The sequence below is a fragment of the Passer montanus genome, unplaced genomic scaffold (genome assembly GCF_014805655.1).
Source record: "Passer montanus isolate IOZ18808 unplaced genomic scaffold, ASM1480565v1 scaffold6, whole genome shotgun sequence".
In the NCBI taxonomy this organism is placed as follows: Eukaryota; Metazoa; Chordata; class Aves; order Passeriformes; family Passeridae; genus Passer; species Passer montanus.
Window position 1 is genome coordinate 10,418,182 of NW_024371037.1, and position 21,909 is coordinate 10,440,090.

The 21,909-nt window shown below is 36.4% G+C and overlaps 1 protein-coding gene across 7 annotated transcripts in view; it reads right to left on the reverse strand.

Moving 5' to 3' along the window:
• The window catches only part of FOXP2 (forkhead box P2), a 407,162-nt gene that overhangs the window by 299,536 nt on the left and 85,717 nt on the right, over window positions 1-21,909 (reverse strand). The window contains exon 1 of one of the 7 annotated variants that reach the window (XM_039726872.1): window positions 9,699-9,813. The exons of 5 other annotated variants lie outside the window; for them this stretch is intronic. The gene's annotated coding sequence lies outside the window, so the exon portion shown is untranslated. Of the gene's footprint in view, window positions 1-8,238; window positions 8,320-9,698; window positions 9,814-21,909 lie in introns of those variants that run through there. One more of the 7 variants, XM_039726873.1, reaches the window with a different exon arrangement.

Here is a 21,909-nt window from a genome sequence, read left to right on the forward strand (position 1 = left end):
CTGATGTAACTAGGCTACCCTTCAATAGCAAAGTTCCCATTGATTTCAGCAGAACAGATTTAAAACCAGACCCGAGCACTTTTGAAATTCCTTTATGTATGGATTCCACAGCTGGAATTCATTCAATGCTGTCATATCTATGACTCCACCCTGACTGCACACTTTTCAGTAGATATGCTATAAGGAGAAATAAATATAAAACTGGGATCTTTTCAGCTTGTCTGACTCAGCATTCTATTGACTCTACTGATTGTAAAACTCTTTGCCCGAGACAAACAAACAATATCTGGCCCCTCATTTATTCAAAGTACTTTGTAGGAGTCTTATATTGCAAAGAATAACAACAAAAAAATCTCTCCTCTTGGTAACTCCTCAAATGTGTCAGGCTCTACAGAGTTGCCACAGAGTGACCAAGGAAATCCCATCTGGTCTGCAGCTGTCACTTCAGGAGGGTGCAGGTCTCCTGTGTCATATCTGACAGATGACCTCTCAGGTTATCTCAGATTTGCAGGACACATAATAAAGCCCACCCTGTCAAGTATAAAGCTACTGGGCTACCATCGGCAGGTTTTGCATTCTTTTTGCACGGCTCCAGTAGTGGGCAATTACAGCAACATCTAAATCTGTTCCAAGTAAATCCTGACATTTGGAAGCTCTTCTAATGTTTAGCCAAAGAATTCCATACTTACCCTTGCTCTTTTTGCATCTCATCCACTTACTTTCAGCATGAATTTATAAACCACTTTCCTGCTGCGAAACTCTCCATATGATCCGTTAAAACTTTACAGAAATGAATATAAAATACATGCTGATACTAATTAATAATTATTGAAAAGCAAAGACACACATTTATCTGATAAGTCCAACTTGGTATTTTCATGGGCCAGACAGGTATTGAAACAGAGTTCACTGACACACAGTGAAACACACATACATTTGCAAGATATTTTCACCTCCTTCATTGCTGAAGTCAATAAACCAAATTCCAATGGCTAATTCTGCTTCTTCTCTTCCAATCACCACAATGTAAAATAGAAGGATTTTGGTTGCTATTAAGTGTTAATTCCAACACAAGTTTAAGTTTAGTGTTACACACCTCTATGTTATATGTGAAGAAAATAACAAAGCAACAGATGACTTGAATTATTTGACTAATTTTGGTGGAAGAGAAAGTATGGTACTGCTGTTTCATTTAACAGCTAAGTTATCAATGCCAAAATTTCCACAGATATCCGGTATAAACAATATTTTAACACCCTTCCTTAAAAAATTTCACCCAAGTGGAATATATATTTTCTACTCTTTTCATATTGCTCCACCCTACTTTATCATCACTGCTTAGACAGAATGGAAATACCCACCAGCTACAAAGAACATAAAGATCTTGGATGGCAAATACAGCTAATGGACTACTCATTGCCATTTACAGATCAGTAACTTCAGCATAAATTGCATTTACTGAATTCTAAAGCATGTTTATGCACTCAGATTGTTTAGGCACCCAAATTTTACAAACCCTGACACAAGTCAGAAATGTTTGCAAACAGAAATTTCTGAGATAAGTTTTGTTGTTATGACTCATAATACTTTTCCATTTCTAACTGCATTACAATTCTGCAATTAGAAAAGCAATCAAATAATATACTGACAAAAATCTGCAGCTGCCATCATGCTGTTCATGACAGAAATATTTTGCTGTTCATTGAAATACCCATCATCATCAGTTGTATTATGGAACCATGTGTAGTCTCTCTGAACAGGAGGCAACTGAAAGATATATGGAGATGATGTAACAAACCAACTTACTGTAAGATAGAAGAAATAATACAGTTCCTGTAACACAAAGAGAAGCAACTAAGCTAGTGTAATTAGAACTTTTGAATACATATTTTCCACCAGAGTATTCTGCAGTAACCTACAAGTTCCTTCTGGGCAGTGCATAACCATAGTGAGGAACTCAGGATGAGTCTTCAATGAAACTTTGGCCCCAAGGACATGCAGATGGGGCTGGGGGAGCAGTAGAGATTGACCACTATCAGAGAGGACAGGATAGGGCTCTTCTCAGTAACAGGTATCTGCAATCTTCTCACAAAAATGAAACAGCTAACTATAAAAATTGTCATTATGGTTAACAAAATATGACAAGACCAGCACACCAGATGCGTGAAGTAACTCACATTTGATGGTAGGATCAAATTCCTAATGAAAGCAAAACTTTGCTTATTTTTAAAATATATTTATAAACTTCAGTAACAGAGAACAGAGAAACATGAACTATCCATTTGAAACACGGTGAGCTAAGTGGCTGCTGCCTCCCACCAGGCACAGATCACCTGGCTACACTTTAAGAACACAGCTCAACTGTAACATTTTCTGTAATACCAACATCTTTTTCTGTTTTACAGAATGTATTTACTTTATGGACCCCTGTAGCATTCACTGTGTTATTATGACAACTTTTCCCAATGCAGACCAAAGTGTAGCAGTAAGAGCTATGATTCTATGGAAGGTAAATATGTGTAAGGAACCAGGAGTACTATTGTCATTACAGGATTAGCAACATAAAACTACAAACACCTCACCCAACTCTTCCCAGAGTTGTATCACTGGAACTGTGGGGTAGAAAGGATTACAGGAAATTCCCATTCTACCTATGGTATGAAGAAGGAATAAGAAAATAACAATGAATATTAACCTCTTTTAAGATACAATATGTATCTTAACCGTAGTTGTAGCAGTACTTGTCCTGCAGCCTTGAGAAGTGAAAGGGTTGTGCAGAGAGTGATCCCTCCCAACAAAAAGAAAAGAAAGATAACACACTGCACATCATTCTCAGCTTCCTCTTTCTGGTTCTGAGAACTGTGTCCTTAAAAAGGCCACCTTCTCATAGATAAGCACCAGAAAGTTCAACATAGTCTCTGGGTTTGATGTATTTGCAGCTATTTTAGAGCCAATTAACTCTTTTGGCAAAGTAAAGATCTTGCTTTGCCTCTTGCTGGATAACATTAGTATGGTATTCCTTACAATGCCTGGAGGTGTGCACTAAAGAGAATCACAGATTCTATACATTGCTCAAGCTCCAAAAGAACAAATTTCTCATGAACAACCAAGACCCTGACTTTGGAGTCACTCCAAATGTGTTTTCTGAAGCCTTTTACTGAGGTAAATCAAACTGCCAAGAATGGCAAGGGAAATATGAAAATATCTCTGCTGCAGATACATTTTGGATCATTACATTGTGTCAGAGAAGATAATCATGGTAAGGCACATCTGAGAGAGTTCCCGTTTAAAACTAGAGACACACTTTTCCTATGTGCTATACAAACAGCAGGAACACAACTTCCCAGTGACAGAGGCTTAAGTAAACAAAACAGAAGAAAGACAGAAGCAATGATAAAACATGGTATCAGCCAGAAATCAGAATGCACATCATTATTTCTCAGTAATACTTAATTTCCTTATGTGTTTGCTTTAGTCTTGAAAGAAAAAAAAAGTATGCATTTAATTGAAATCTGCAGTAGCTTTTTCAATATTCCCTTTTTATAAAACAAATGCATTTTATTTATATGGATATATTTGACATTTTCCTTTCCAATTTTTCTTGTTACTACTGTAACAATACTAAAAACATAGTGAGCAGTACTTACATTCAACTTTTACCTGTTTCAGTTCTTTCACAATCAGATTTATAATAATCCGTCCCTACTGAAATACTGTTACAATATTTATGCATTTCTTTTATAGAGTTGCTACTGTTGCTTTCTATAATTGTTTTTAAAAGTACTTACATTTGAAAATACAGAAAAGAACAACTAAAACCTGTCAAACAAATCAAGGCAATTTCTGCTAAAATGCAAACATTCTGTAATTTTTACATTTCTCCCATATTCTATGATTTCCTATGATCTTGAGCATTATGTTTTAAAATATTCCATTTATACAACACTCTTACCCTACAATTTAAGCTATTGCAAGAACTGCTCACCAGCATAACCACAAACACAAGTCAGGAGTGACAAATGCTGCATTCATCCATGAACAAACAGTATTTGCTACTACACTCACAGGTTTTCTCTGTTATTTTTAATGATGATAAAATTTAAATATATAAAAATATATATATATTTTATACCTGAACATATGACATACCACCAAGCTCTTCAGTTTTGCATATTTTCATGGTTGAAGAATAAACTCCAGAAAATATTAACCACCCACAGAGATCACCTTGACATGCTTTTGCTGCAGAAAATAGAACATTATACAAACTACTGAAGCCTGAAGCATACTCAAAACATCACATCCTATTTGTAAAATGCACAGAAAAAATAATGGGATCAGTAAGAACATTTAAAATGTAATGTGTTATATTCAGTTTTAACTCTATAAAAATAAGACTTCTCAAAAAGGCATACTTATTTTTAACATGATCAGATTAAGCTGAATATAACTGTTGGATAAATCCTTCTTAGTTTTACTCATACAATTTCAAAGACATTAAGGAGTAACATTAAGCCATATGCATAAAAAATATGTATGCCTTATATGAAGACCAGAGGACAATCTACTGGAAAACCAACGTCTGTACATGAAAAACTGGCAACAACACCAGAATTTCCTAAATCCGTATTTGAAAGGAATCCAGTATAAAATTTAACATACTTTGAAGGAAAGTAACATTTACGAACCTAAAAATTACAGTCTACTTCCAATTATGACTGCTCTTGACTTCAGAGAAATCAGTGTCAAGGCTCAGGACATACTTCTTCCTCACAGGTTCATGCAAACTGCTACAGAACTTCCGGCAATAAAAATAGGGTTCTGTAAATTGAATCCAGCTATCATTTTAAATAATTTTAAAGGAATTGCAATGAAAAATATGACATTATAATTATGGGAATAAAAAATTGACCTTAATGGCTCAAGAGAACCCTTCCACACTAAGTTCTGTGGTCAATACAGAAAATTACACTAATTTATTCTGAATATTAGCACACATGCAGAAACAACAGATAATGTAATACAATCAGAATGAGGACAAATAATACAACATAACACAACAATGAGGACAAAAAATACATTACTTGTTTCATAACAAGTTTCATATCCAAAGATCTTTTATTTTTCATTAATTGTGCTCCATTCCATATTGAAAAGGGAAAATATGCATTATTAAAGTATACTGCATGTTCTACTGAACCTATTGAAACTCTTATTTACTTTGAGTCCTCATGAAGAGAGCAACAAAAAATGAGGAACTACATCTGTGAAAAAAAATTGCTACATATATTCACATATGTCATAAAGGAAATACTGGACAAGAAGGAAAGCACTACCTATTTTCCTAGCAGGAAACACAATTGCAGCAAATAGGCAAGAAAAAGACCCACTAATTCTTGTAGTGAATTCCCTGGCAAGACAGCCTTTGTATTTCACTACAGAGAGTATTTAGATACTCAAGAACTTGATGGAATTCAGTAATTTTACTTGGGACGTTGCCAGAAAAACCTATTAGATTATATTATCTAGAACTGTTAAAAGGACTTCTGACATTCTTACCCCAATATGGTCTTTGTATGTGGGTAAAAAAAGAGGGAAGGAAGGAGCAGAGGGGAGAAAGCTAAGAGAGGAAGAAGGGAAGTGACAGGAGCGGAGAGACGCAAACAGACCTCATGTATTTTAGCTCAATTAAATCTCAGCTACAGTCTAAGTCTTATACAAGCTTCAACAAATACGGTGATATGAGCCCATTTCCTTCAGTCCATTACAAAACAGCCTCCTCATCTGAACATAGGAGAACTCCTTAAGAATCTGGCACTCAAATTGGCACTACTGAAAAGCATATTGGTTGGACACTTCCTAAACTTCAGTTTTCTTCCTTCACAGTTTTTGTGCCAGAACAAATCCTTTCAAGTTTTGAAAGAGCTCAAATTTTCAATGGTTTGCAAAGAATTAAAGGTTTCAAGTTACTACCACTAACATTGTCTCTATATGCCCACATCACCTCTTACATGGCACCTACTGCTCTGCCTGGACCCAGGGAGTAAAATGAGAAAATTCAAAATCTGCAAGCTACTGTGGTGGAGGAAGGAGAGGACTGACCTGGAAGGAACTAACAGAACATTGAGATGAATTTCTGGAGGTTACACGATGCATTGATACAGAAATTGGTAGACTTTTTAGAGTTGCTTTGCTCAAAAACCATTTTGTTTCACTGTATGTTTCACACAACATTTGTTTAGGCATTTTGATGCGTCATTAGTACAGACATCAAATCAGGTTTTCCAGATCACTACAGCTTCAAGCAACAACTTTAATTACACCAGCTTTAAGGTTCCCTTTTTATGTTTTTTTTTGTGATGTGCTTTATTTCTGGGCCTATCAAGGGCATGGACTGTGAAAGTCACTAGAGTGACTATTTTTTGCCTTGTCCTTTCATTTCTTCTCTCATGAAGTTACTTACTCCAGTGGCTCACAGATTCCTTTTAAAAACTGAAGCCAACATATTTCTTAATTCTGCAGAATTTCACAATAATCAGATGGTTTTTTAGAAAGCAATTTCTTCTGTCATTTTCACTGAAAGTGAAAACTACTTTTGAAAATGACAAACGAAACAAAATTATTTAAAAACTGAAGAAATTTCACAAACACATTCTGACAATAATACCTACTATTGGTAGAGTTTTCAGTGAGAGAAAAAGAAATAATTCAGAGCAGAGCCTCAGAAATTCTAATTATATTTGTGGGGCTTCAAATATAGCTCATATAGTTTGGCAAGGCTTCACTTACCCTGTAGATTTCCAAAGTTATGTATTAAGCAAAACAGGTGTATGAACCATTTCATGAAGTAAAATTACATGAGCAATTAGCTGCTGAAGTGTCATCAGTCAGTTACTGAGAGCTCTTTCACATGCATTGTCACTGCACTCTTAGCAAATCCTCAATGTAGTCATTAGGGAGGAAGAAAATTGAGACTTATCTCAACAGAAGAGGCACACAAAGCATTTAGAAAAAGCTGAACATAAAACGTGGTGCAACATGAGTTCAATTATCTCCTTATTGTACAGTATGAGCATGCAGGATATGAAAATATAAGGGAAATTGTATAAATACTGAGATACAGTCTGCACAATATAGAGAGCAGTTAGGAAAAGGGCAATAAACCATATTGGAGCACTGTAGTGAAGAAAATACAGAAAGGTGTTGGAAGGAAGGCAGTTGATGGTGCCATGGCCTGGAAAGCAATTCTGCCTGGAGAATTATGCTGGACCTTACATCAAGAACCCTTATTGACATTAAATGAAAAAAAAAATTATCTTTTTAAAGCTTTTTTTAAGAATTCTGGTGGTCACCTACTGTTGTTTAACATTTTACATATTTCAGTAAAGACAGACGAACTAAAGTCTTCCATTCACCATAATTACGTATCCACAATTCATAATCACTAACATTATTTATCAATATGTCAAAATTTTGATAGCAATTAAAAACTTACGTAAATTACACTGAAAAGTCAGATTCCAGAATCACTCCATTACTCACTAGTGTAATTCAAATAGTGGTAATTACATTACACTTGCTTTGGTCCTTACTTTGTAAATGTAATAAGCAGCACAAGTACAATCAAAGGCCAAAATACATAAGACACAAGGGTTCAGTCTCAGCAGGGTATTAGATTTGGTGCCCATTTACACACTAAGAATGTTAATTATAATAAAAAAAAAGCTGAAATGCCACCAAGACCTGGGAAATTGTTTAGGCTCTCAGTATAGAAAGCCTCTTTTTCCAGTAACAATTATTTTCACTGTTCAACGCTACCAAGGTATCACTCAGAAGAATATTTATGGACATATGTGCTATCTTTTTTTGGAATAAATACAAAATTTAAATAGAAATTATATGTTGACATATCTGAAATGCTTGTATTTAGATAAGACCCACTATCAGATAAAAATACTACAATAAGGTCTCTATGTCCTGGGGCATTGGGTATCGAGGTTTAGTTCTACACATTGTTTCCTGCTGTCTTCCAATACAACCAGTGGGAATTTCTATAAATTTTATGGAAAATTCCTGCCTCAAAACTGTAAATGAAATATATTGTTGGCCAAGTTTACAAAAAATGCCAAGGGCTCATTCTCAAGCAATAGTCCCAGCATAGCTAAAATCATGCTGAAATCACCATATGAAAGTTGTTTTCCAAATCTTCAAGATATTCAAAGGCCCGGGTATACTCACGACTATTGATCAGCATGAACTAGGATACCAGTCCAGTTTAAAATGATATCTGACTGCAAGTGGCACTGGCAGCTCCAGTAATCTTGTCTTGCACCCCTGTCACTCTCATCTTCTGGCCCCTGCAAGGTATCTCAAACCATTTCAGACCCATTTGTCTCTCCAAATGACATGAAGCAACAGAAGCCTCTAAACAGTCAGAGAATGGACAGAAAAAGATGTTTCTACAGGGATTGAAGAGACTGACCACAGAAGCCTACAGCTGTCTGAAGTGCTTGCTGAAGCATCCCACCCCTCTCCAGGGACTCATGACAGATTTTAAGTATACCAGAGTGCTAGTGTAGACATCCAGAATAAGGCTATGAAATACACTATTTTTCCTTGTAAATAGACACTTGGTAATGAAAACTACTGAAGTTGTGTTTTCTTTTAAGAAGTTGTGAAGGCAATAAAATACTGCCTTCACATCTCTGCTAATATGAGACTTTTGATCTTTATGTTTCTGTCCTGTGGCATCTTTATTACAAAAAAAAAATAACCCACAGAAAATGATCTTCAGATAACAATGTGTTTACTGCTTCCAGCACAGAAAACCATCTGCTTATTATCTCTGATAGTATGAACTTCTGTTTTATTCTCTGCTAGGCCATCACAACACATCAGCAATGCTGCTCATAGGTGCACCCAGAACTGCACATGGTAAAGCACAGCAAATTTTATTCTAGTGAAGACTCTATCAGTGACACTTTTAGAAGACTTTCCAATAAGTGGCAAAGGCAAGGCAGAAGAAAGAAGGAAAAATTAGAATTTACACTGCTTGTGTTTGATCATAGTATGCCCAGCAGTTACAAACACCCAGCTTCCTAGTCTGATTGTGGATTTTATTTAGTAGTCCTGCATCAACACACTGTTTCAATATTCCAGCATCTCCATTAGTGTATGTCCTCCCTGTCAAACAGCCCCATAAAAGCAGAAATATTAAAATACAGTTCTTCCACACATTTGATAACTCAGCTAATTAAACAGATGTTCTGGTATTTAGCATCAAACCAGTTAATATGTGTTTTCCATTTGCATTAAAAACTCGTATCTGGTACAAAATAAAATGTGTTTGGGCAAGCAGTAATCTTCATCAGCTTAACTTAGAACAGTATCTGACTGAAAATGCCTCCTGTAAAATTTTGGGTTAAATTTAAATCTCCAGTCTCAATCTTTACACACCTGCAACTGCACCAGATCCCAACTAAGTTGGTTCAATTAATCAGGACGTGACATACCACTAGAGTGTAACTAAACACATTAAAAACACAGATGTCAGCTTTTCAAATAATGTCTGGTAAAGAACAAAACAACATATTTACAGCTTTACACAACTTTTCAAAAATGTCTGCTTTCCCCACACATTAATCACTCTCAGCATAACTTCAGCATGGCACACTGCATGCACTGACATATAACCTTACCTCAGAATGGCAATTTGTTTGATAGTCTTCTAAAAGTATGAAGTATTTTAAATCCATTTTAAATACACAACATACAGGTGTGCTTAAGTATCTTATATTAGGATTTTCTTTAAATCCAAGCTATTTAATTTAAAAGTATTATATAGAGAACATCTATACCTACAAATAACTATAGAGAAGTTATTGCAATGATCCATAAAAACTTGAATTTCAAGTATTTAAATTTACTTTTGAAACTTCACAGGAAAACAAGATATTCAAAGAGCTAGCCTGTGACACTCATTCTCTGAACATGATTACTTTGCCCAGGGTTTTCCTCCTGAGAAGCTGAAAGGCAGCAAGAGGCCTCAGAGAAAAGAAAAACAATTCTTATCTCATTTGCTTCTCCTGTGTTTTGCTCATGTGGAATGTGTTGGAGATTGTTTACCCAAGGTGATTGTTTGATTGGACTCTAGTGTGAGTTGTTTTGACTCATTAGCCAATTAGGGCCAAGCTGTTGGGACTCTTGAAAGAGTCACAAGTTTTCATTATTATCTCTTTAGCAGTCAGTATCCTTTCTGTATTCTTTAGTATAGTATAGTACAGTACAGTATTCTTTAATGTAATATAGTGTAATAAAGTAATAAATTAGCCCTCTGATAAAATACAGTCCTCCTCATCCCTCCTTCGTCAGTAGCCCTGCATTTACAATACTAGCCCACAAAATACACGTGGGGGTAGTAGGGCCTGTTGTCAACAGAGCTGTTCTTCTTAGGAGTAAAGGAATATAGGTCTTATGGCAATACAATCCTCCTCATCCTTCCTTCGTCAGTAGCCCTGCATTTACAATACTAGCCCACAAAATACACGTGGGGGTAGTAGGGCCTGTTGTCAACAGAGCTGTTCTTCTTAGGAGTAAAGGAATATAGGTCCTATGGCAAAATTATGTATCATTATTTTAAGGGATCTTGATGACTGATCAGATCAGAAATCTGTGGAAATACGGCAAGAAAAAGATACTGCAGAATTAATAAAGTTAACAAAAAAGTGGTTCTTTATTGAAGACAGAAAAACAGACCACTGAAAACTGACTGATGGCACAGATCACTCCTCATCTAAATCAAAGTTTCTCTTCAAAGAGAATAAAGGAAAGTGAGGATGGAAAAATCAGTATGGCTTTTTTGATGGGGAAAACAGAGTTAAAGAGAAAGACTAATGTCATAAAATTATTTTCAAGTGTATGAATACATAGAGAAAAAATTAATGACTAAAAACATTTTTAAAAGAAAAAAATTAAAAATTAAGACTAAACAGAATTTTTTGTGATAGTTATTCTGAGATATTACTAGGAGGTCATATTTTAAGACTTGAGAAATAAAATAAAACAGATAGTGACAATTACCCCCTAATGTAACAGATTATCGAGTTACAAGCCAGTCTATGATTATATGATTTCCAGAAAAATGCTGTGCAAAAAAACCTCTGGTAAAACCATCTACACTGAGGGCACACACCCACATCTAATTATACACCCACCTCAAAATACTGGTGCGATGTTTGGTCTTAGCTGTTTGTAGCTAACCAGTCAATATTTGTGGAAGAGCAATCTAAAGTTTTCCAGTGCAGAACAGTTTCTCCCTGCCTGATGCCTTTTTCAGGATTAAATCTTGCCTGGCCCTGTAACACTTCCCCTGTTAACCTACATTTTAAAGCTATGTCTCTATAAACATTCAACCCCAGAAGGTGCTAACTCATCTGCCCATATATTCACCTTTAACTACACCTACATGGCAGACAGAGACTGTCTCACACTCCACTTATCATTGTCTTTAATCTGATCTCCTTTTTAACCACACAAAGGCTCCATCCACTTTTTTTAGCTATCAGTAGCCCATTCACACAGTATCAAGAGTGACAGGAGTCCTAGATGAATTATTTCATGACTCTTTCAGAGTGTGACTTCCTGATGGCATCTTATTTTTCCAGGCAGGAGTCTTAGTATTCCACATGGAAATTGGCACACGAGTCAGCCACTGTCTCATACCGAGTCTCCACATAATTGCAAAATAAACAAAGCTGATCTGATCCTTCAAGACAATGTATTTCTAGAAATATAGAAAAGATTGTAGAAAGGGCAAGTATATCACTACAATAAAAAAAACAGGGAAGAAATGAACAGAGGAGCAAGGGAACATAGGTACTCAAGGCAGGTAAGCATTTCACAGGTATTTTGGCTGGATAGCAACTTCAAGCAATATAGTTTTATAAGTGTTTATTAAAAAAAAAAGAAAGGAAAGAAAAAAGCTTCAGGAAAATAAATACAGTAGGGACTTTGAGTGAGGCAAATCAGAATGCTGCTTGGGGTCTTTGCTTCAAGTCCAAAGGGTCTTTTTTTATTTTCTGTATGAAAAGCAGAAAAGAAAAGAAATTGAAATAAATAAATAAAACCTTCCCGTTTCAAGAACACAAACAATTGTCTCTCACACACAATTTCAGAAAGGACTGAACTTCAGTCTGTAGTTATTAATCCTGCAATGTCACTGTGAGTCTGTATCACAGCTGTTTTACTTAGCTCCCCATATATTCTTTGTTACAAAAACAGCTCAAAAGGTTTCCTCATTGCTGAGCATGCCTGTAACACCATATTTTATGACAAAATCTTCTAAAGATGCCGGTTGATATTTTTATTGTATGCAATACGTTTTGAGTAAGGAACTTCAAATTTTTATTTTCATATAAACATCCAAATTTATTACTATTTCACAGACTCTTGGCTGGAATTTCTTTTATTAATCAATATGCTTCTTAAAACAATAATGACTAAAAGCACATTTCATGTTTCTGGACAAAGTCAGCATAAGAGACTAACAAATAATGAGTGCAGGAATGACTTTGCCAGTGTGCAGGCAAAAATTAATGCAAAAATATAAATTGATCAAAATAATATTTTAAAAAGAACAAGCTAGATAAAGTGATAATTTCCACAATTCAGACTGAAAAAATTCCAAAAATTATTAAAAAAATTCAGATAAGACAAACATCTATGGCATCTTTATTGACATGATTTAAAGTGCCAGGTAATTGTATATACTTAGTGTTTAAAACTTAAATAACTTAACAGAAGTTCCTTCCAATAGATGTGGATCTATATAAAATGGAGGCCTGGCACACTCAGCTTCTTAGCTCTTCAGGGGAAGTTTATTGCTTTGAAGAATGCTGCAAGAACACAGCAGCACAGCCACCAAGTGACTAAGGCAAAAAAAGGAAGAACTGCCAGTACTGAAATCCAAGAGCACCCAGCTGGAAGATTTTAAGCTACATGGATGAGGAAGAACATTTCCTAAGCTTCAAAAGGCATACTGCATGCCACTGAAACAAAACATGTATATAGTCAAGAGGGAGTTATTTTATAAATGCACCTAATCTGTAATTTTTAGAGAAAGACAAGACAGTTCTTCATGTGAGGGAAGCACACTTTCCAGACACAGAAAAATACATTTAATAGCCATTTTGACAAAATACTTTAAAACTATTATCAAACAATAATAATATGTTATTGCCACATATTGCCTTGTCACAAAAATAACTGAGAACCAGATGGGCGAACACATGATAGAATTCTCAACATTTAACCTCTGACCACAGTCAAATTTAGAATCAGCAAATGTCCAAAAGCTCTTCTCAGTTCATGCACATGTGACATCCTCCATGAAATAAGCAGATTGTATTTCCATTTGTACCAGACAGATGTTAGCAATAGGCAATATACTACTTCCACAGAAGTATCTTGACCCTAAATGTATCCAAATGCATTAATTTAGATTACACACTAATCAACATTGAAGGGCAAAACACACTACACAACACTGAAGGGCACAACCAGCCTGATACTGCCCTGGAATTGTCCCAAGCACTGCTCTGCACTGCCTTCAGTGGCCTTGCCCAAGCCAGCACCACCCTAGTGGATGCTTTTGCCCGTCTGCCTCCAGCCCTTTGTCCTCTCCTTTCTGCTTCAGCCCATGCCTGTATTACCCCCCTGGCTCCAGACCGTTCAAAAGGGAAAAACCTAGGGTCCCACCACCCACAAACCCTGCAGATGTCTCTGTCTCCCCAGAAAAATGATGGAGCAGCAGAGGACAGCCATGAGCTGCAAGGGCTAGGTCTTCACTGGGTGCACAGTACAGCATTTTGTGCTGAGAAACATGATCCAACACAGTCAGGGATAGAAGTCTTCTCTGGACAGATTCTGGATCTCAGTAACACCAACTCAGCTGGGGAGAAGACGGAAGTCTTAGTAAAGGAGAAGATGTTGAACTCAACCACAGCGCCAAGAGTCTTCTGTACCACAAAACCCTGTATTATTATCTTATTAAAAACGTAGTGCCATTGTCTATCACTGCGGGATTCAATACAATCAGCATGATACAGTTACCCATCAGCTGGGGACCTAATGAGAGACAGATTCTCCCTTTTTGTGGAATAATTCTCTAGACAACATACAGAAAACAGTGCCAATTATTATGGTAATAGGATGACAGGAAAGTCGAAAGTGTTGCATGGCAGCAGAGTAACACCAAAGAGAAGGCAGCTTTCTCACTCTTCAAAAATCTTCAAAAGCAGAGAGCAAGTTATAGTCAGTTAAAAAAATCTGGAGAAGGAGAATTGCCTATGACACACACTCAGTTGAACAAAACTCTACAAAGTTAAAAAGCCGGTGTTTGGAAAATATTCAGAATTATTCTGAGCAGCTAAAGGAACCGTTTAAGTACTTCTACCTAACCTAAGGATAGGAAAGTGCAGTAAAGAGAGATATAAGCACAGATAGACACATTGCTCTTGGACAGCATTATGTGTTTTAAGGACAAAGAAATCTGAGCATCTCTCAGATGGTCAAAGCAAATGCAAAGTATCATCATACAAATAACAGAATAATTTTAATTACTACAGAGCTTCAGCCTTAAAAGAGATGCCTCAAACTACTGGTAATGGCTAATTATTTTGTCTTTTAACTTAACACCTGACTGGCAATCCTTGTGCATATTTGCAATAAACAAATGAAGAATATAAAAGTCCTATGATAAGAATATGTACAAATGTATGAAAAATATCACTAAAATAAAAGTAAAGTGAAGTTGAGAATTGAGTGTTGGAAGCTTACAACATGTCTGAAAAGTCAGAAATATAATTTGACATATGACCACAGGTAGTTACTTCTAACACTCTGGACAGGATGCAATATTTTCAAAAGCTGCATTAAATCCATACTATTTTTATTTTATTTTACTGATTTTGCAAATCTTTGTTTATTGCTGGAGAGAATACTGAATATCACCGTCCTCGGGACTTGTCTTTGTTACACCTCTGTAGTTTCACTCCAACTGTGCTAGAAATTATTTTCAGCTGGCCCAGAGGCACTGTCGAATGCTCTGCACTGCCACGGGCAAGACCAATATTTGATAGCTAACTTAGGATTCCTGCTGCCTGAACTGGTAGAGAACAAGCATGTGGTAGAAGTGATGAGCTTGCTCTCCTGAGGGTAGGGTGCCAGCTGCACTATAAAAGAGAGATAGTGTGGAATTAATAGTGGCCTCACAGGCAGGCTGTATATATTTTACCTTTCAACAGGAAAAATTCACGCCTTAATGGAAGACAGAATGGAAGAATGAGGACTTAGAATGCAGAAAAGGCAACTACTAACTTGCAAAATGAATTTATTTCAGTTCTATGGACTTCAACCTCACTATTGCAGAATGCTTTTCAGATGCTTTAAACAACAGTTTGTGCTTAAATCAATGTATTATCTAATGACAAACCACTACAGAATTTCTACAGAAAAATAAAGAATAGAAGCAAATTCTGTATGGGGAAGCTCTGCATTGATGTACACAAGAAAGCAGAGGTGGGCATAGAAAAAGGATGCATAAGCAAATGCAGCACAGGCTTTTTTGATGAGCTCATGAGGTTCTCTCACGGGTGTATAACTATAGAAAAGAAAATATAGCAGTGACAGAAACTGTCTTCAAACATGTAGACAAGTCTGGAAGTAGAAGGAGGCACCTACAAGTGCAAGTGGAATGATCAGGCATGACATAATATTTGATTATACAAAAAACCACACAAAAAAGACAAAGTTCAGAGATAAATTTCCTAAGATTTTGGACCCAACAAACTTTCTCAAAATAATCTATGTAGCACTTATACTTCATTTGGTTCCACCGACGTTTTCCACCCCCTCTCAATCTATTGCTGGACTGCTCAGCACATTTAGAAAGCACACATGTAAAGCTTAAGTGAGTGTCTTACATTTGAGGCAAGAGGCCTTGAGAATATAAAACAGGAAGGGATATGAAAACATAAGCAGATTAAAAGAAGGAATTCTGTGACTAGAGTTTGCTTTAAGGAAGGCAACATTTGATTTACAAACGAACAACAAAAAAGAAAGGAAAAAATCGTGAAAGTTAGGCAAGAAGGTCTAAGTAAGAAATTTACCAGAAGGATCAAAGGGAAAAATGGATCTGAAAAAATGGATCTGAACATCAAAAATTAAAATACGTAGGATCTGGTCCTGGTCAGGATGCATGAAGCATGAGGAAAGTAAGAGTAAAAAATAACCCTGAGTCATTGATTCTGAGTGACAAGAAGGATAATGTTCTTGTCATTTGTGATAGAAAAGGAGAGAAGTAGATAGAGTTCTGTTTTGGAATGATAAGAATTAAAAGACATCATGTTAGAGATCCAGCCTGGAACATGAGCCTAGATGAAAGGAGCAGTAACATTGGTGGAAAGACAGATTTACAAGTCATCAGTATAATCATGACAATCAAGGCAGTGCTAGATTGCTCCTCCTCCTTCTGTTTTTCTTTTGATTTATGATGAAATTTGCATAAAATAGAACCTGCATGTTGGAGTTTGGAGTTGTCCCACTTACTACTCAACTGAATTAGTGACTCTAGATTCAGGGCCATAACCAGAGGATAGTACAGTTAATACTGCTGGTGGTGATTCCTGACACCATGAATGTCTCCCAAAGCTTCTTTTAACTCATCTGCCTTTGGGACCAAATGATAGGAAAAGCTGGATTTTCTTCTACTCACAGTGTAAAGCTAGGCTCCTCAATGTTTAACACCTTCCCATGCCAGTTCAGGGAAATTAGATTTAGTCTTGTCCCATGAATTAAGCTCTTGCACAATGTGATTGATTAATCAATCACACACATAAGGATTCACAGTAGGTTGATGGAGTCTGTCACTGAACTTTGTACCATTTTTGTTACTTCTTATGGAGGAACCTCTATTTGAGAAGCCAGGCTGACAGCACTGAAAGGTATAAGAACATACCATGTACAGAAGGGGCTGACCAGTGGACCACCCCGAGGTGGATAAGAACACTTCATGGTCACTAGCAGGGCACCACAGGGACAAAAGGGGCTGCAGAAAGTCCCACAGTCCACTTGTGCTATTCCAGAATGGAATCAGCAGCCTGTGCCTGGGAGTTCTTGAAGGCTTAGAGTAATAAAGGGCTCACAGAGCATCTATTCCAATGTTTTGCTATCCTCTGACCCCAAAGTATACCCAATGTCTAACCTTGATCTATTTCACTATAATTTAATCACGATTTCTGCTTTCAGCCACCTGGAGTAAGGTGAACAACATTGCTGCAGCTTTCTAATGCATTTAAAGATTTATCTTGCCTCTCTCATTCTCCTCTTCTTTAAGCTATCAATTTTTCTAAACCTTCTATAATTGCCATTGCTTTTATACAGACTCTCATCTGTATAGTTCATCCCCATCTTTTCTGAAGTGCCCAGAACCGAATACATTAAACCTCAGCAGTGTTGAAAGAAAGTTTCATGTATCTTCTATACCATACTTAATTTTCCAATGTTTGCACTTTTTAGAATTGTATCACATCAGTTTCGCATCTTTGGCTGGGAACACCTACAATCCTAAAACCTTTTTCTAAGGAGCTGCTACCCAGATAATTACTCCCTACTCTGTATTTCTTCAGTGGATTAGTCTTGTTTCAGATCCCTGTTTCACTCCTTCAATTCAAGGCTGCAGTGAGGTGGCACTAACAGGATGCTGTCTTATGTCTGTCTTGTTGCCATGTTGAGTGAAGCCAGTGATCATTACTAAATCCATTTTCTATTGGTTGTAACAGGTTTTTGTCACATTTACAGCATGTTGAAAGTATTAAAAATTGGAAGCTCTTTCCATCTGAACAATCTCTGATGCAGACAAATATATTTTATAGAGATTATTTTTGGTAAGAATAAAAAGTGGGATGCTGGGTAATCCAAGTTCATCCAGGTATGCTGAGGAAAGATCTGCCAAGCCACACTATGAACAGAAACATTTCATAACTGCTTTCAATTCTCCTCTGCCTCTATAATACTTTTACTGAACAAACAGAACTTTACATAAACTGTTCTCAGTCTTTCAGCGTAAGTTTGAAGTAAGGTCAGTCAGTTTTACACATTTTCATACCCCATACTTAGCATAAACTTCTCAAAAAGTGCTTGAAAAGGACTATTTTCTATATTCCAATTGCTGTACAGCTGTAGCATTCATAGCTTCAAGAAGATGTGGCAGAACTTCCATTATTATAATGATATGTGATAGCTCCTCTTACATTTTGCTTAGATTTTAATTTTTCCAGTTTTAAAGACCATTATTAAAATGTATTTATTCTTCACTTATTTTTAATCATAATATTCAATTGAAGTTCGGGTCAAAATAAATAACCTGGCCCAAGGGCCTAATTTGCAGCGAGGTCCTATTTAAGAGTTTGCTGATAAGCTCACGAAGAAATAATTAGAACACTTAAAGTGACAAATTAAAGCCCATGCAATTAGCAAAAACCCTCATGATTACTTAATATTTTCTAAGTGGTTTTGAAAAAGCAATGACAGGATTTAATGCTACAAGATAAAAATGCTAGTCATGCGGAGAAGTGAATTACATATGTTTACCATACTGAAGAGTGTGAGAAAAAATCCAATGCAGTAAAAGGATATTAATAAATTAACACTAGAGCATACTACCAAAGTAAAATATTCACCCTGTCACTTAGTTCTGTCATGGTGGTCTGTGAGTCCTGAATTTATGCTGTCAATGCCTAACCAAAATATATCTCAATTTCTGTGTTTAAAAGTAGTGCATGATCATTTGAACCAATTTATATTATAGCATCTGATCAAAGAAACACATTTTAAAAACTAGTTTTCATGCACAATTCTGAGTAAAGTTTTTTTGATTTTTTTTTTTCTGCAGAACAGAATAAAACTGCTAGGGATCCATGCAAAGTTTGGCCTTTGTCCTGAAGACATGCAGGTCCCAAAATTCTCTGATTTTTTTTTTTTTGTATAACACAATATCATTCTTGATTCTTTGCTGTTCTCAGAATACCTTAGAGCACAGAGAGAAATATTGCAGGTATTAAAGTTGCATTCTACATGCTCACAAACATGTACCCCTGCATTTACATATATAAGACTCCACTGAAAGAACTCAAATCACCAACAAACCTACAATTTTTAGTCATCCCTTGGTTTTCTTTCAATTAAAAATAGTTTCAGAATGGGAAATTAAATTCTCTAAGAGTTCTCTACAGTGCTGCTTGAGGGGGGAAAAAACCAAATCTGTTGTACTTGAAATATGTGAAAAGATTTCACATCATCCTCCAGGTCTGGAAACAAGAATAAACTCATTAAATCCGAACAGACTATTGCTCAACTGAGAAACAACTCACTTCAGAAAAAGATGTATGTGTTCAGCTGGTTAGAGACAGGAAACACTTTTTCTCACTTTTTCTCACCAATAATCAGTACTAATAAATAACCTGAGTAATGTCAGCATATGAAAATTCACTGAAAGATTTGCAGCAGCAAAGCAATTGGCACTTTATGCAGTATTATTTATATGGAGCCTGTGAAGTGCAAGTTCTGTGTGTCTATGGAAAAAATACAAAAAAGTTTCCAAAACCTAAGATCTTCCATCACAACATGCCTGGCATGTTTATAGTGCAAATTTGTATAAAAGACCACCCTTCCCCAACATCTTACAACATGAAATGTAGTGTTCAGTTTCATATGTGGACTACAGGTTTCAGCAAGCAGTGCACTTTTTACTCAAGCACAGACAGTACTAGAGAAGAATGTATAAACAGGCACAGTTCCTAACACAGAGTAGAGCACACTCCTCTCCTCAATGCTCCATTTTCCCTGCTCTTCTCCTTCTATAGGGAACTTCAGACTTGACAGGAACCATTTCTTCCTCTATCCACTGGCACAAAAGGCCAGAACTGGTTTAAATGTGACCATTCAGTCTCCACTCTCATCTTCTATTGAAACCCATTATTTTAACACCTAGGAAAGCTTTCCTTCACATAGGGTAGAATACTACACAGGAAAACTATCTTCAAGAAAACTTTTGATGCACAGGCTGAAAGAAAATAAATAGTTAAATGCTGGGGATTTTGATGACTTTCCCTTTTGTGCAATAAAGTTTTTACGGTGATTTACTTCTGTTAATCAGGCTCCAAATGTAAAATAATCAGCACTGACTGCTGACTCTGTCAGGATGGTGGAACCAATGCTCCAAAGAAAAGAAGTGCAGCCCCCATCTGCACACAGCTGGGGGCAGACACCTCTGTGTGCTCACACATCCAGTGCTGTGCAAAGGCAGGTTCTCCTCTCTTGCCTGTACATAATCCTTTTCAAGTGTCTGAATGTTGGCAATGGAGAATTTCTCAACCTGCTAGTTAGTACATATTACCAGGCAGTATTGACTCCTTTTTAAATCATTTGCAACTGAAGTTTTGCTCATAAAACTTTTGCTTACAGTCACAACAATTCCTGTTTTCTTAAAAATACTAGCAATAACAGGTTAAAGGCAAAAGCAAAGACGTGCTTTGTTGATTAGTGACCTATTATATGAAGATTTTCACTCTTTCTCAAATTAATTTAGGTGAATTGACCATTCTCAAGATAAAAAATTCTGGGTAAAAAGTCAGCAAGAAACACTCTATTCCTCTAAAATAAGTTTTCACTGTTTTCAATTGAAGAAGAAGCAACAACTGCAGTGTCTGCCACAACATCTTTGCAGATTCTGTAGTGTTCTCAACAACTGGAAAAATGATTGTAGCAGTCACAACCCAGACAGGAAAATACCTACATGTAATCAAAAAAATTTAAGAACTTTCATGGACAGACCTTTATCATCTCTGCTTCCTTCTTCCTTATTTCACACAATATTTTAAAACAGCTAGGATGACACAATCTCAGGGATGTAAATACTTTCATATCAAAACCAGTCACCCTTGGTTCAAGGCACCTATGAGTGGATTTGAGTCAAATGTCACTAAGCCTGGATGATAACCTTGTGTCTGAGGACACAGGCAGCCCTGCCAGAGACACTCGCTGCAGTTCCCTGCTGTGGTGGCTGGAAGCAGAGCCCCATGCACACAGACACTGCACCCCAACAGCTCTGGTGGTTTGGCAGTACCTCTCAGGTGTCAGAAACACTCCCCACTGTCAGATGATGATGTCCTACAGAGAGTTCAGTGATTAGGGAAAGCACATAGACTCTGATACCAGCCAACTATCCCACCATGGGCTTTTCAGCTGCCCTTTCAATGCAAGAGTACTGAAAATTTAACATTTCCAAAAAACATTTCCATTTTAAAACTCGCAATCACCTTTTTGGAATATCTTACTTTCTGATTGGCAATATTTATTAAAGATAGAGAAAACCCCCAAATGCACTTGCATAGACCTTTCTGTGACACAGAGCTGGTTTCTTGTTCTCAGTGGCTTTTATAAACATTTAGTGAAATCCAAATTTCTCTTACATCAGTTTTTAAATTCCTTTTCATTGCCACATACTAATAGATCTCTAGAGTGGCTCATAGGCACACAAATTCAGGACACTAGAGAGAAATAGATACAGTAGTTAAACCTTCTCTTTGGTAAATTCTTCCTGTTAAACACAACAATTTTATTTAGAAATTTATATAATCCTGACAATGCTACCTTCATATACTATTCTATACAAAAACTGCTATGTAGTATATTCTACAGTACTTAATTTCCCCAGATTCTTATAATGTTTCTGCATACAGGCTTTATTCTCCAGTCATGTTACAGGCAATTCAGAGTAAATTAAAAATTAAACATTAAAAAATATATTGTAACAGACCTGTGGAAATCTATTGTTATGCACATCAAATGAAA